A 17,884-nucleotide genomic window follows, 5' to 3' on the forward strand; every position below is an offset into this window, starting at 1 on the left:
ACTGTACGTAATCAAGTTGGCGGTTTTACCAATCTTGCATTTATGCTGGATATCCTTACAAAACTGGACAGACGTGAGCAAAGTTCCTGAAAGCTATATATACTGTCTCGGACAATGCGCAGCCATCAAGCATTCTTCTTGACTTCAAACGAGCCGCTGTCAATACTTTCACAAGTACATATCCAGAGTCTTCGATCAAGGCTGTTGCTTATACCTCTGCCAAGCATTTTTACACAAATGAGCGGACTGAGTTTAAAGACAGCTTACGAAAATAATTGGGAACTAAGTCTGGCTCTCTGTTTGATACCAGCCTTAAGTTCTGTTCCAACTGACTAAGTCGACCAATTGTTTGGGAGCGTTAATGAGGAAATCGAGCTTAAGGTTGATCGAACGGATCTCGAGCAATGCATGGGAGATAAACATGACGAACATGGCGTCTAGAGAAGCTACATAAAAGGGGAACAATAGGTCGAAACAGTAGACAGCCCTTGTTTCCCATGAGACTCTGGAACCATTCCCAAGAAGAGGCAGAACGTTTGCTCCGAACAACAAACGCCGTTGAAGGCTGGAATTTCGGAGTGACCGCGCTATTTCAAGTAAGTCACCCAAGTCTATACACCTTTCGGTTGCTCTTTTCGGCACCTGATTGGAATAATTTGTGGTTGGTGATAGTGATCAATTATGGTACCTGATTTTGACTCTGAGCAAAAAGCATATTCACAAATATTTTGTTGATTGAACAGTGCCAGAAAAAAGCAAATAGTGAAATTGACAACATTTTTCCCGTAGTCTGTTTCTTTCAGCTAATGATACATAAAAATCTGTTCTTTCATGTTCCACCACTCCGGTCTGTCATCCAACTATCATAGTCCAACAAAACAACAAATTGAATAACTAGTTTAAAAACTGCCGAACTACTTTATTTCATGATTGTAATTATTTCAACTGCAAGCTCAGGATCAATTACAAGTTTATATTAATCTTCAGGCTCATTAACACTGTCTATTTTTTTAAAATCCATATCTTTAAAACTACCATTTTTGAGACTTTGGACTATCCAACTGAAAATCACAATTCTTTGTAATGGCACGAAACGCAGCTTTATTGAATAGACCTTAAGCATTGTTCTAGAAAACTTTTCAAAATACCTCCATATCTCGATAACTTTGAAAAGGCAAACTTAAACACAGAGGCGAAGCGGAGGATAAAACAAAAGCGGAGGATAAAACGAAAGCGTAGCATTACAAAAGCTACAAAATCGACAGTGAGACGGAAATAAGTAAGTCGAAAAAAACTTTTTGAAGAAATAAGAAAAATTCAATCTCAGAAAAACAGATAAGAAATACTTCCACCAGAATTGAACACGCTTTATCTATTTTACCAGCGTTCACTAAGCCGAAAAACTTGGTAAGGCATCAATTGATCCGAAAACACAAAATGCCCAAGAATACTCATGACACGAATAATCAATTTTTATCCTTAAGCCCATGCAAAATTAGTTCACTAAAACAGACAAAATATGAGCCGAAATCAGTTTGGATGAATAAAACTTCTAAGTGAAAAAACCAAAAACGGTAAATATACCAGTCAAGCATTGTAAATTTAAAAAAACTACAAGAGTGATAATCAATGGCACTTGAGACTACTATGAACAATGCTTACAGCGCAAAAAAAACCGTGGTGTGGCAACTAAGCCCAAATAACATAAGCCGACAAACTATTTTCCGACTATTCAATTTTTCCCGGAAAAAAAATTTTGATTTCCGACACTGAAAAAAAAACACAAGATCAGGGTGCGAGTCGAACCACCGACCATAGGGCGCACAGGCAACCGCATTAACTCCAGGCCAAGAGAGAAGGGGCCTGGAAGTTACTAGGAATCGATAAAAAAGCAACATCAATTACAAATGTGTAAGTTCCAACTTTGTGTAGCGCTGAGGTTTTGGCACTCTCCTTTCACTCATACAATATTTGATTATAAAAAAATGGTCGGGGAAGGGCATTAGTAAAGCAACGACATGGCCAGAGCCAGATCAAAAATGTGGTGAGTAAATACAAAAAAAAACGGGGCGAGTTTTTGCTTAATTGGGGTTTTCGTGAAAAGGCGAATCAGATATCAAAGGCACATTACCCCAAATGGATAAGTAGCACAGTGAAAACCTGCTCCATCATTTTTTCAAGGGGATTGATTATTCCAAACCGCTTCCCGTTACTACTACTCAACCCAATAAAAAACAGTGGTGAAAGGCTAAATGATCACATGGGAGGTTAATGATTGATTTCGGTCGGGTGGGTTGGGGGGGGGGACGGTTAAGCACCTCTAGTTGAATAAATTAAAATAGATAACCCAGGTTTTCTGGAAAAAAAAAGTTTTTCTTAGGACAAGATTCTATAAACAGGCAGCGTAAAATTGTAATTTAATCAATATTTGAGCGAAAGAAAAAGCGCTGGAAATGAAAGCTGTTAATCACTGCATTAAATACTTAGTTTCAATCAGAAGGCATCACGGGCTCCATAAAAATGAATCAATCTTTCCTCAAGCAAATCTGGCGGCAAAATATACAATGAAAATTTCAGACAATAATTAATTTTCTTTGCTTCGAAATTTCATTAAAAAATATTTCTTTCAATATATTCATTGTCTTCGGGCACAGTTGCACTCAATAGATAACAAAAATCGTAATGGACAAGCACAAAATAACCGGGCTCTCCAATTGTGATTAACGCGCTGTTTATTTTGACGTTACTATCTCCAGTCCTCTTCTATCGAAAAAACGAATTTCGATATAAGTTAACCAATGTACGTGACAAATAGCTCACAAAATGCACTTATTTTGATTGCACTTCTTTCAACCACGTGTCCAGCTGTGGAATAAAGCTCTTCACAAACTCGGCATTCAGTTTCTTTACTGAACAAGACACTAGTAACTGTGACGTTCTTGGATTATGTGTGAAAAAACAGCCGGCCACTTTCTTCACCGTCGTCAACACTGGCACTTCGTCTGGACCCAGAAGCACAGTGGAGTGGATTGAAAATGCATCCGAAGATGACAAGGGAGACCTGGTCACAGAGATGTCCATTTATACAATTAAAATATGTCCATTTATACAATTAAAATTATAGAATATGGGAGGAAAAATGACCTTTCAGAATCTTGTATTTTTTGAAATATCGCAAGTTTAGAAGAAATTGTCTCCATTAAATGAAAAATAAACACTTAGGAAAAAGTCTCCAAGTCTCGTAATCCGATGCTTCAAAGAAACAAAATCTTTTGCATAATTGCTAAGTAACGCAAGCCAAATATCACGCATTAGCAGTACCAGTCAATTTAAAAAAATTACCAACATCCCTCAATTTATAGAGCGGACTCATTTTAACTAGCATGAGAAAAAATTCAGTAAAAACATCCGACCCCGCCCAGATTTTAACCCTCTTATTTTGCAGCGGCTCTCCTTCCCTACCTCTACGCAACAGATCCATGATACCTTGAAGCTAAAGTGCTATTTGGAATATCATATTCTGTATTAATATCCTTAACAGGGATTCCGGTTTTATGCGGTAATTTTTCCTATATAAGCACTTCTTTTTTCATCTTATATGCGCTGAAATATGCAGTTTTTTAATTATGCGGCAACTTGCAAGCATATGCGGCAGCAAGACATATTTTTTGAACGTTTTAATTAAAAAACTTAACGATTTAGATTGAAATACAGGAAATTAAGCATCGCAACCGTTGTACTTTTGAGCCTACGGTGGTCTTCCGATAAAATCCGTTGGTATGCGAAGAAACTTAAATCCACTTCTGCTATGTCGAGTACAAGAAAGCAAATACAAGAAAGAGCGCCAGGCCTGGCTAGAAGAAGTTGTTTGATCCGTAGTAATGTGTTTAAAATATTTAGTGTTTACGTGTTTAAGTTCACGTGTTCAATTTGCGTTCGTTCAATTAACTGAAAATTAGCCGCATATATGCGGTAAAACGCGGGATTAAAAATGGTTGCCGGACATCAAGCCGACGGGACTTCAAACTGAATCGTAAACTTAAGAACTTCAAGCCAAAAACTTTCTCATTAAGTCATGAAATATGATCAATATGAAAACTTTTATGAAGATCTTCTCAATTTCATGGTCTTTCTTCAGTAGTTATCGGCGTTTTCATAAAATTTAAGCCTCCAAATGATGTTTAGGAAAGTTGAAAAATAAAACACGGTGGAAGATAATTTTCTGGTTTATAATTTATGCATTTTCAAAAACCCGCGGATATTATTAACGGAAGCCATCTTAAGTGCTTCATTCTCATGAATAACGCTTGTTATGGACTAAACTTTTCGAAAATCATCGTTTTACAGATTAAAAAATAATGTTTTGAAGTGGTTGTAAAGTTTAAATTTCGGCCTCAAGTCCCTTCGGTTTGAAGTCCTAGACCAACATCAAATACGCGGAAATATATGCCGCATAAAACCGGAGTCCCTGCCTTAGCATTGGCTGTACTTAATAGCTGGTTGTGTTGCGACTTTCGAAGAAAATTGAATATTTATGCTTGTGTTTTTTTATTCAGTCAATTTTCGGCGATCAAAACTATAATTTTTAACAAAATTTTTTTTACCCCATTGAAGATATAGTTTCTCTGAAATGAAATTCAAAAAGATACATTACCACTGATCAATTTATGCAAAGTTCTGGGAGTTTGAAAATTGCCGATTTGGCCATGCTCTTGGCTAATTTATGCGCGTTTTGATGATTTTATTAATAATGTTGAAAGCGTAACGCGAATTATTTAAGCGGGGCAAAGTATCCCGCACAACAAAATTGTTCCAAATTGAATTGAGGCAAGCTTATCGATCGTATTAAATTCTTATGACTCAAATTTTCACACTTGATCTTTGTTATTGTCCAAAATTTATAGTTTTTCAGTATTTTCTTTTCCCAAAAATCTATTCGATGTAGATTAAAGGCAGTCGCAACATTCACGAACTTGCCCAGATGTACAAGCAGTATTGTTGATCTTATGCACATACTGCAATAAAAGAACACTTTCAAAATGAACACTTATATTTGCAACTTAGGTTGGAAAAAAAAGAGTTCATACTATCACACAAGCTTTGTTTGTGTAATTAATGGTTTTTCTACACAGGCGGAGCTGCATTTCTCTATCTCTTATTATTTATCCACAAGTGAAAGGACCAACAAATGAACGATTCAGATCATCGCGGAGAACCACTGTTATGCCCCTGCTTAAAACTACATGCAGGTTGTTTGGTTACTTTTCCGGGCTGGGCAATGTTGCCTCACCCTCAAGCAACGAGTACGGATCAAAGAAAAAAACTATATTTCGCCTTGACAGAAAAAAAGCTTTGAAAACATCTAATAATGGATTCGAGCCCATATCTCCGGATGACGAGGCATCTGCCTTTCATTTAGCAAAAAGAAATCGATAATCGATATTTTAACTTTTAAAATTAAGGACAATCTATGATCAACTCTTTATTTGCTGATTAAAAGGACATCTACCTGGAGGTGGGAATTGGACGCATCAATGGGTCATTTGGAGCCAATCTCTCGACAGAAACTATGGATGCAATTTTGCCCATGTCAGAGATGAACAGCAGAGGTCGATTAGCAAACATGACCATAAGAACTTCAACAGTGGAAGCGCCAACTACTACAGCACAGCTGTGCTCTCTCAACTCCATTCCTGCAGCAACCATCTGAAGAAGAAACAAAATATCAGCTCGAAATCGACAGTGATTTTCAAATGTTACACACGCTAAATGGAGCTTGCATCAGCTGCTATGCAAAAAAAAATCTCGAGTGGTCACTGAGCTGAAGAAAATTGGGTTGACACCAACTAAACCGAAAAAAAAATAGATCAGTTCCGACCTCCAAAAACGTACCAAACATTTATATCAATGCAAGCTAGCAGACACTGTCAAAATAATCACATTTGATAAAACTTCCAAAATTTTGTCTCGAATGCTGTTTATTTGAGGCTTAAATTAGTATGTGGAAACTTTAATGTTGTGACAAATAAGCCGACAACACTTAGATACCCCAAACCCTCTCCCTCGTTGAGCCAAAAACAAAAAAAATGGAGCTAAAATGTTTTGAAACATTTACTCCCTTTACACACAAAACGATAAAAATCTACTTTTCTTTCGAAAGACTCAAAATTAGGATAATAGGCTAGTAAAATATAAGCCGAAACTATTTATGCCGAATAAAGCTGTTAGGAAAAACAGAAGAAAGATAATATAGTTTTAAAAAAATACAGATTACCATAATGAATCAAAACGCTTTCAACCACCAGGAGAATTGCTAGCAGAAAAAAAGTCGACGATGTGGCAACCAAGTTGAAAAACATAAGCCGACAAACGATGGAAGCAGACAAAAAAATGACTTTTTTGATCACTTCAACTTCAAAAAAAATTATCGAATTCCAGCTCTTTGAAATTCATGAATAATTTATCAATGACACACACAATTTTAATACAGAGACGAAGCTGCACTTCGCAAACACGAGTAAAAAAGCGGCAAAAACTAGATCTAAAAACGCGTAAAAAGGAAGATATCGACTTGTCGAAATCGAACCCCCGAAATGGGTATTCAGAGTCTAATATCGATGCATCTGCGGCATACTCACTTCACTATTGTTCAAATCTAGTCAACAATAGAGCAGATGCTATGAATTCTTAACATGACAATGCGTTCGTTTTTGTAACAAAATTAAACGGGCGAAGCTGCGCTTCGCATACACTAGCGAGGACACGACAAAAAAGCTCGCTAGTGCAAACATGCCTAAGACGACGCCGCCTTCCAGTGGTGGATCCGACATCTTGGGCCCCACCAAGATGCAAATGGCGTCAAGCCCCCCCCTCCCATTGGGTCGGGAGAAGCTCAGAAGTCTCCGGGTTTTCGGTTACGGAGCGTCTGAAGCCGGCCAGGCTGCTCCGTCTGCTCATCCTTATACTACTACTCCGCTCCGGCATTAATCCAAACCCTGGTCCAGGGCCTTACTTTTGCTCCCCTTGCTCTTTCCGCATCAAACGCACCCAGCCCAGTGTCTGGTGCCACATCTGTGGTTACATTCACCTTAAATGTAGTGGTCTTACCCACCTTAACCAACACCACCCTGACTACTATTGCCCTACCTGTACCTCTACCTACATTTTACCTCCCCCAGGCACCAGGTCCTCTAACTTGACCACCCCCAACTCCCAAACTTGTTCAACTTCCCAAACCGCCCCCCAACCCCACCTCCCTAACCCCCCTCCCCCTCCCACCCTTCCCACCTCCTCGAATAATAATTCCTCCTCCCAAAATCGCGCAAATCGTAATCGTGTAAATAGTGTAAATAACTCAAGTTCAAACAACCATTTTAATCATACTGCTGTTAATAATGTAAATAGTTCACCACACCCCGCCAAAGGCCTTTTAAAAATCCTTCAATTAAATTGCAACGGTATCTCCGGAAAAGCACCCGAAATTGCTGCTTTCTTATCTCAAAATCAAATTCATATTGCTGTCTTCCAAGAAACTAAATTAAGAAAGAAATCTCGAAACCCCTCACTTGGCTCACACTACACTTTAATTAGAAAAGATTGAGAAAAAGAAGGGGGCGGTCTTCTCATAGCCATACATGAGTCGATACAATACGAAGAAATAAATATTAACAACGATGGAACACTAGAGGCTATGGGCATATCAGTGGTAGCCAGTTCATCCAAGCTTCGTATTTATAATTTTTACATCCCCCCTCGCTCGAGCTGTCCCCCTGGTTACTCTGCGTCCCTTGCCGAACTACTTGAACCTGGGGACGCCTTAGTACTCGGGGATGCCAACGCACATTCACAACTATGGAACTCCAACATCGAGGAAGATCAACGCGGCTCTGTACTTAGCAATGAAATAACCGAATCCACCTTTGCACCATTAAATGATGACACACAAACCAGAGTCCCTTTTAACTCAGAAAACCAACTCTCGTCACCAGATATTTCCCTCGCATCCCAATCGCTCTTACTCTCCACATCATGGACCCCAATTAAATCTCTAGGATCAGATCACCTACCCATTCTTCTAGAACTACCCTTGGATGATTTTATAAATTTTTCACCTAAAAGGACTTTTATAAATTTTTTAAAAGCAGATTGGATCAAATTCACAGAGGAAATTGAGGAGGGTTTCTTTTCAGCGGTTCCACCTTCCGGAGTTGCCGCCGGAGAGAAATTCTTGAGGGACCTGGTGCTCAGGGCAGCACGCCACCACATCCCCGCTGGCCATATTCGCCACTTCACTCCCTCTCTCTCCCCCGAGTCCACTGCCCTTGCCGCCGAAAGAGATTTAAGCCGACAACAAAATCTCCCCCCAGAAGTCATATCCCAACTGAACTGTAGACTCATGAAACAGACAGCAAAGGACAAAGAAAATAAATGGCGAGAATTCCTCCGGACTTGCGACTACCGCACTGGTGCCAGAAAGTTCTGGAAAGTGGTACGCTCCTTAAATGGATCTAAGCCCGTGGCAGGAAGACACCCCATTACTTTTGGTTCTAAACCCATACACTCACCTCGTGATATTACCAGCTCTTTTAACAAACAATTCACCAATGCCAGACCCCACGCCTCTGACAAACTCCTTCGTATAACGAGAAGAAAAATTGCCAAACTACCGCTGTCAGAAAGCCCAATTTTTACCCCTGAAAATACTAAACAAGCCATTGCAGACAGCAAACCATCGCGAGCGCTAGGTCCCGACGGCCTTTGTAATATACATCTTAAACATCTCGGCCCACTTGCTACTCAATACTTAACATACCTTTTTAATATCTCTTTGTCCGAAAACATTATCCCCCAAATTTGGAAAAATTCAAAAATTGCACCGCTTCCAAAGCCCAATAAGGATCTTAAACAATCAACATCTTACAGACCTATATCCTTACTCTGCCCAGCAGTTAAAATTCTGGAGAGGCTCGTTCACCCCATCTTTACCAAACATCTCCCCAACGCCAAACACCAACACGGCTTCCGCCCTTTAAACTCCACCACCACAGCTCTCTCCACTCTCGAATTTTACATTTCAGACGGTTTTAACCAAAATCGCCCCCCTAAACGTACGGTACTGGCCACACTTGACTTATCTAAGGCTTTCGACATGGTGTGTCATCGCTCACTTGTGGAACTCGTTCATGACACTCCCCTCCCAAGAAGTCTAGTCCGCTGGCTAAGTAATTACCTTAATGGTCGACAGGCTGCCACCTCATTCCGTGAACACACATCCCCCCATCGAATAATCCACTGTGGCGTACCCCAAGGTTCTGTTTTATCACCCACACTCTTCAATATTTATGTCCATGATGCACCGCCACCTCCCGATAATGTAAACCTTGTTTCGTATGCAGACGATTTCCACCCCTTCGCAAGCAGTTCCAATATTGATATCGCCTCAAACTCCATCAGTAGCTACCTAAAAAGGCTCTACGATTTTTTCACCTCACGCAAACTAAGCTTCGCGTCCTCTAAAGGATCAGTTACACTTTTCTCCTCTTATAACAAAGAATTTAATAAAACACCTAGTGTTCTTTTAAATAACGAGGCGCTACCCCTAAACAAAAATCCAACAATCTTAGGGGTGACATTTGATCCAACACTTTGTTTTGCCACTCACTGCAAACAATCCGCTGAAAAGGCCAGACGCAGGATCGGAATCCTGAAGGCATTAGCAGGATCAACCTGGGGTCACTCTAAAGAAACCCTCCTCCTAACTTTTAAAGCTTTAATTCGCCCCATACTTGATTATGCAGCCCCCGCATGGTCCCACGCATCAAGTAACACCTCCATAAATTGCCTACAGGTTGCCCAAAACCAATCCCTTCGCGTTGTTACTGGATCAAATCTAATGAGTTCCACTGCCCACCTGCACAGTGAATCTGAAATCCTAACGGTCAATGACCACCATACCCTTCTGTCATCTCAATTTTTCATCTCTACCTATCGTTCCCACCATCCCATTAATTTTATACATTCACATCCCCCTCCTCCCCGTCTACTTCGCCCCTCAATTATAAGCTGCTTCAAAGAAGACACCCAGAAAATTTTAACCGACTTTTCAGTCTACGCAAACCACCCTCTAGTTCTGGAAGACCGAGACGAAGTCTCCACTTTTATTTTTAACTACTACAAACCAATTTTAAAAGACAACCATACCTCCCTTGTAACCAAGTTCCTAGCCGAAACCCCTCCGTCTAAAGTTATTTGTATCCCTCCCCTAAAGATTGACCCCTCTGAAAAATCTCTCCCACGTCCCACGCGCTGTAAGCTCTCCCAACTCCGGTCTGGCTACAGCCGGCTCCTTAACACTTACCTATCCCGCCTCGACAGCTCCATCTCCCACCTTTGCCCAACCTGTTCCCTTGCCCCCCACACAACATGTCACCTTTTCAACTGCTCCCAAAACCCCTCCCCACTCACCCCAGCAGACCTGTGGCTTCGGCCGGTAGAGTTTGCTAAGTTCCTTGACCTGGAGACAGAAGAGCCCAACCCGACCCGCGTGGGCTAACAACAACAACAACAACAACATGCCTAAGTTCTAGCCTCTGGTTACGATCCTCTGATCATACCCCGGACAAAACAATTGAAAAAACGTGACTATTTTTTCACGTTTTCTATTATGGTGGTGGGAACTTTCGGTAATTCTGGCACAGCAATCCTTGTTACGAGAAGTTTCTTTGTTGTGGGTTACAAACCAAAAAATTTTTCCTTTACCATGGCCAAACTATCCTTAAAAACAGAGGCTAGGTAACGGAGTGTCTCGATAAAAGATAATTCTAGGCAAACATGCCAAGCAAAACATTTGAATTTTCAATTAGCAAAGAAAAAATTACAAAGCGGAAACAAAGCCGATAATCTTTGAGCTCACTCCAGTTGAGCCGAAAAAAAAGATTTTATAAAAAAAAACTTTAAAAGTTTTCAAGTTCGCCTAATACTGCAAAGAAGAACAGTTGCAACTACCATGAAACCTGTTTACAGCACAAGACAAATCCGTGATTTGGCACCTAAGCTGACATAACTTGAGAACACAAACGAAATCAGACAATTCAATTTTTACCGAATTTTGTTTATTTCAAATATAATGAAAAAAAAACAAGGTCTTGCTGATATACTGCAAAAAAACAAGTTGTTAAGGTTCAATAATCAAGCAACTTCAATTTCTTGTGAGAAAAGTTGTTTACGGGGAAAAATCTAATTCCTGATTAATAGACACTTGCTCTCGCAAGTGTAATAAAAAACGCATATACCAGCGCCTTGCACTTGAAAAATGCCAACAAAACTTGAATTGAGAGCAAAGTCGATTTAAAACGTATCCAACAGAACGATATATCTCGTTGGCAAATATATTAAGAAAAGAAAATACAAACTGGGAAGATGAATTTTCACATTCTTACTGAAAAGAGCGATAAAAGTTCAATTAACAATTTATTTGTACATTTTATGCTGCATGATCTAAGTACATTTTAAAAAATGAGATTGAAGCATTGAAAGTCAAATAAAGATCACATTGTACGTAACAATGGCAATGCTTAGTAAGATATAAACAATCAAAAGAATATAAAAGAAAAATTTAGATAGAATTGAAGGGTAGTTTGTGATGGCTTTGTTAAAGTTGCTGTCAATTTTCAGCAGTCTAAAGAAACCACGACAACCATAGTTTCCAATGACACCTGAGCAATTAAGGCAAGCATGTTGAGCAACATAAGAATGGAAGTATTTGTAGCTGAAGTAAAGAAGTACGCCAAACAAACAACAGTTGACTGCTATACTCTTAATAAACGTAGTTACGAGTGAATAGAAAGTTTTGATTTTCAGATCACCTGTATTGCGAAAATAGGAAAAGATGAAAAAGGAATAGCCCGAGGATAAAATCCAGGCAATTAGAATAAAAAATAGCAAAACGGACAACCATTTCCTCGGTTTCCGTTTATAGTTAATGAAAGTCTGTATGAGATAATGACAGAATGGACAGACTAAGGTGTAGGATTTTCCAATGAGAGAAGTATATACAGTGACACAGTTTCTAGGATCTCTATCGGGATCTCGCAGAATCTCATTTTCCATCTAAAACTTAACAGTAACAAAACTAAGACCATGCCAATATGCTATTCAGCTGCTATAATTAGTAGCAAAAAGTTCGGACAGACACAATTAATTAAAATGAGCAATCAGTGCTTTTCGACGCTTTTTTGCATGCAAAATCTGAAGCCGAACAACCTTGAATTTTTTGTCAGACCAAATTCAAAATGAGAGATTGTCGGTTATCCGATTATTATGCTAGCCTAATTTTTAAATACTGCGATGAACATCCAGATTTTACTATAGAACAGTTAGCAAAGTTAGTTAAAAAACGAAACACAGAAAAAAAACAGATTAGGCCGCACCAAAAAAAAACAAACGGCAGTGAAGATGATCAAATCATTTAAAATTTGGAAACTAATCGCAGAAAAACGATAGCCCTGAGCAGTAATTTTCCTGTTTCAAGGTTTACTATTCGACGCTTCGGATGCAATTGCCCACCGTGGTTATAAATTTCGAGCAAAACTCTGCTTTATGAACTTTCGACGTTATGTTTATTTCAGTTTTAATTTCCGTTGATGTCTAGACAGTTGCTTTTTTAAATTAAGTCTGTCTGTCCGAACTTTTTGCAACTCTCTATATATGCGGACATATACTTTTTTCAACAGATAATGCAAGAACCTTTGATTCCTTCACGATGAACTTTCCTTTACACTTACCTTATTTATAAATCTCCAAGGTACCTTTACACAAAAATTCAGCAATTTTTTAAATACACCAAGGGAAAATGATCAGAGCTACCCTCTATGGATTGATTTATCAATATTGGGTTTGAAAGACTTACTAACGATGTCATCCGGGACTGAAAATGCCAGATTTCTTCATCTGCACTAAGTTTTGTATCAATACAAACTCGTGGCAGTCAACACAAACTAAGTAGGGTGGCTGAATTTTTTCATTATTGAGATGTTTCTTGAACTTTCTTTTTCTTTATAACAGATGGGGCATTGTAATTGAGGTATGCGATGTTTTTTTGAAAAAATTTACGTAAAATGATTTGGGAACTATAAAGGAGAGACGAAAATACATAAAAATGTTTCTGGAATGGTTTTCCTATCATTCTGATACAAATTGTAGCTTATTACAAAACCTGACCGAAATTGGGCCTAGAAGTAATTCAAGTTTTTCTTCGCCATTTCATGTTTGGTATTTGGAGAGCAGGGTTGGGAATTTCAAATTGCGGAATGTCTAATAACAAAACTTCAAAAACCATAAAAAACTTCTTCGCAACTATGTGCATCGTCAGGATTTTTACAATAAACTACTCTAAATGACGATAAAACATCAATTTACAAATGTTATTTACAATAAATCACATACAATTTGGTTCTAAACCATCATGATAAAAAATTAGCCAATCACAGTTGACCTCTAAATTACTATTAAGATTAAAATACTTTTAACCTCTAAAATTAATTAAACATTTTAAAATTAATTTGTCTGGAAGTTTCTGAGTCATAATTTCGATTTAGACATGTACGTTTTGAATAAAAAACCAAAAATATTTTGGGACTAACAACTTTCCTTGGTTCAGCAAGATAACAACTTTCCTTGGTTCAGCAAGTTGTTATTAAGGGATAGGCCAGGAATTGCTGTAACAAGGCTCTCGTATTGCTTTTTTTCCCCTGTGTTAAGGGTGTTGATGCTGTGGAACAGGGAGCTAGCTGCTACAATATGAAACATTTCGGTAACTCAAATAAAAATCGGCCATTTTTTACGTATCGATAAAAAAAAACACTATAAAAATTCTCATTACATTGATGAAAATCATTAAAAATTTTTATACTGGCCCTTTAATGGGAAAACAGTTGGAATTTCAAGCTCTTCGCTTTTTGGTTTATCACGAATTTACAAGTAAAATTGAAGAAATTTTTGCTAAAAAGTAAATTTCAAACGTTTTCGCAACTATGTGCATCGTCAGGATTTTTACAATAAACTACTCTAAATGACGATAAAACATCAATTTACAAATGTTATTTACAATAAATCACATACAATTTGGTTCTAAACCATCATGATAAAAAATTAGCCAATCACAGTTGACCTCTAAATTACTATTAAGATTAAAATACTTTTAACCTCTAAAATTAATTAAACATTTTAAAATTAATTTGTCTGGAAGTTTCTGAGTCATAATTTCGATTTAGACATGTACGTTTTGAATAAAAAACCAAAAAAACCACTTCGTCTTCAAAAGTGGTTGTGTGGCACGACGTTGTGAACAACACCATTAGCAGCCACAGAACAAACAACTATCGCCCAGCTGGTGTCGAGGAACTGACAAACTATTTGAAGACGAAGAAGCAGCAGATATTGGCGATCGTTTATTGCAGAAGGGAAGGAACGCCCGACTTGTTTAGTCAGCTTCTCGGCACAGGGGTGCTCATTATTCCAGCTACAAAACGACTACTCTCCAAGAGCAAGCAAAACAACCCGGAGCAGCTCAAGGAATATTTGAAGCTGCACCAGAGTGCTGATTTGGAGCTGAAATCTCTGCGATTGGTAGTGGCACACAAAGAAAGGCTGTCAGAGCTGATTGGCAATATCAGGGGCAAACAACAGAGACCATCACAGACAAGGAGGAAGGCGAAAGCAAGACGTGAGCAGAAGCTGAGGGCAGAGGAAGTGTCTGCGCTTCAAAGACATGGGTGAGAAGAGTGTGATTTGTTTTGCTTTGTGCCTTGTGAGTTTCATTACTCGTGGCCTGCAAAACAATGACCACAGTACTTTTGCCTGCTGTTTGGCTCAGACAAATTTTGAAAAGGAAACTAACTTGGAAAATTGTGTTAGACTATTTAAAATTCTTTAAAAAAGTTCAAGTATCTGTACATAGACTGAAGTTTCTGAGAAAATGTCTGAAAAACGATCTAATACCGGACTTTTTGAAGTTTAGGGTCCCCGAGAACGGGGTTTTTTCGGACCAAGCTGTGCATAATTTTCAATTGAAACTACTAAGGACTGAAACTTCTAGGGCAAATGAGGATAGGAAAAGGTACGAGGAGATGCTAAGGAAAGCAAGATCACTGGTGCAAAAAGAAATTGACAAACAGTGGTGGGCATCCATTTTCCGATTCGTGAGGCGGCAAGTTGAGGCAAGCTTAAAGACAACATCAGAAAACCATAGAAAAAAGTTAGAAAAACTGTCCGAGAGACAAGATAAACCTCTTGGGGGGAGAAATGAGCGATCAGTTAGGGTACTTGATAATATTGAACTGCCTGAATGGGTATATGAAGTGCTATCAATGGGCCCCAAGCATCCAATTAGAGACAAATTTAACGAAACACATTTTTTGGCGGATATCGACATTTTCCTCTCACAATTGAAAAATCAAAAAACATCTGGTGAAACGTTATGTGAAATAGAAGCCGCGGCAAAGGCATATGCAAAAAACGTACGGCAAACCCCAAGAGACAAAGCCGTTGAAAAAACGAGGAAATATCTCAAAGATAATGGGTTGCTGGCTGTGCCTTTTGAGAAGGGGGTTGGTTTTTGCATAATGAGGAAACAAACATATGAATCAAAGCTGGAATCCTTGTTGCAATCTGCTCAGTTTGTGAAAAAAGATGCAACCACTGATGAGGTGATACTGAAAATTGAGAAAGAACTTAACAAAGAGTTACTAGCCATGAACAAAAGAGACGAGATAAGTGATCAGTTATATTCTAAGATACGATCAACAGGGGGGCAACCCGCCCGTTTGTACGGTTTAGCTAAGGTACACAAGGATGAGACACCCCTACGACCTGTACTATCACTTCCCGGCAGCTCGTATGAGAATCTTAACAAAATGCTTGCGAAGTTTTTTGACAACATCGATGGAGCAAATATAGAAACCAATACTAAAGAGGCTAGAGAAAAAATAGAAAACATTGCTCTAGATCCGGATGAAACCATAATATCTCTTGATGTGAAAAGTTTGTACACCAACGTTCCCCTGAAGGAGGCAATTGAAATTGCTTTACAGAAGCTGTACAGCCAGGAGTCTCCTCCTGAAATTCAAAGAGCAACCATGAAAAGGCTTTTGAATATGGCGGTCAGCAAAGTATATTTCAAGTGTAATGATTCATGGTATGTACAAGTTGATGGTTTAGCAATGGGAGCGTCCCTCGCTGTAATTCTGGCAAACTTATGGCTGAAAGAATACGAATTTGCTCTACCACAACAAATACCGGTGGGAACGGGGGTACAGCAAATTAATGACAAAAACGGCTTGTGCCCATGTTGCAGCAGGAAAGTCACATATAGATCAAAGGGGGTTGAATGCGAGAGTTGCCGAAACTGGTATCATCTAAAATGCGGAAAAATATCCGATGACGTATACGCATCAATAACCGAGATAGTCTGGTACTGTGAAAGCTGCTGCCGAGCTAAGAACAAGGAGAAGGATACTCCCCAGGTGAAATTGTTCCTCAGGTATGTGGATGACATTGTTAGAACAGTCAGAGGGGAGCCGAGTTGTCTTCTCGATGCCGCCAATTCTATTCATCCAAATTTGCAGTTCACTCTAGAGAAAACTAATTCGGAGGGGAATTTGCCGTTCCTGGATTTGAACATAAATATATCGCAGGATAGGCGTGTAACTTGCAGTTGGTATCAAAAACCAACAGATACAGGGACTATACTGAACTATAGAAGCTGCGCCCCAACTCAGTATAAGCGTAGTGTTATCCAAGGCACTGTACACAGGGTTTTTAGGAGTACATCTAGCTGGGAGCAATTTGATAAGGCTATGGAAACTAATAGGGCGCAATGGCTGACAAATCAGTACCCTGAAAATTGGTCCGCAAAGGTGGCTTCAGACGCCTTGTGCAAGATCATCGAGGGTAAAGGCAAGCCCCTGGATAGTGACAGGGGTTTGTCAGTTCAATCACCAAAGGATGAAAAGCCCCCAATGCTGATGGTGCAATATAGAGGTAACCAGAGCCAATATTTTGCTAACAGGTTACGAAAATTAACGAACGTTCAAGTGGTTTTCACCACAAGAAAACTACAATCATGTTTACCATCACTGAAGTCAGCATTTTCTAATGACCTCAAGTCAAGAGTGGTTTATAAACTGTCATGTAGTGGATGCACTTCCACCTATGTCGGACAAACTGTTCGACATTTGACCACTAGAATTGAGGAACATAGGAAAGCAGACTCACCGGTAGGCCTCCACCTTCAGCAATGCCAACTTGAGGGAAATAGCGCAGATCTTAGTTGGGAAATTATAGATAGGTCAAAGAACCAAACAAAATTGCTAACACTAGAGGCAATACATATCAGGAAAGAGAAACCGGGCTTGAACACGCGCGATGAGTTTAGGAGCAGGGAGTTAACACTGAAAATTTAGTCCCAAAATATTTTTGGTTTTTTATTCAAAACGTACATGTCTAAATCGAAATTATGACTCAGAAACTTCCAGACAAATTAATTTTAAAATGTTTAATTAATTTTAGAGGTTAAAAGTATTTTAATCTTAATAGTAATTTAGAGGTCAACTGTGATTGGCTAATTTTTTATCATGATGGTTTAGAACCAAATTGTATGTGATTTATTGTAAATAACATTTGTAAATTGATGTTTTATCGTCATTTAGAGTAGTTTATTGTAAAAATCCTGACGATGCACATAGTTGCGAAAACGTTTGAAATTTACTTTTTAGCAAAAATTTCTTCTATAAAAAACTTCGTATCTCAAAAATTTCAGACTTAAGCAGTCATATCTTGTAAAAACCACATCAAGTTAAAACGTTTTCATTGCGAACTGCAACATCAT

At 38.8% G+C, this 17,884-nt stretch overlaps 1 protein-coding gene across 1 annotated transcript in view; it reads right to left on the bottom strand.

The window, feature by feature from the left end:
- Positions 1 to 17,884, bottom strand: part of LOC134840599 (F-box/LRR-repeat protein 2-like) — a 382,029-nt gene that overhangs the window by 76,828 nt on the left and 287,317 nt on the right. The window lies entirely within an intron of this gene.

The sequence above is a fragment of the Symsagittifera roscoffensis genome, chromosome 2 (assembly GCF_963678635.1).
Source record: "Symsagittifera roscoffensis chromosome 2, txSymRosc1.1, whole genome shotgun sequence".
In the NCBI taxonomy this organism is placed as follows: domain Eukaryota; kingdom Metazoa; phylum Xenacoelomorpha; order Acoela; family Convolutidae; genus Symsagittifera; species Symsagittifera roscoffensis.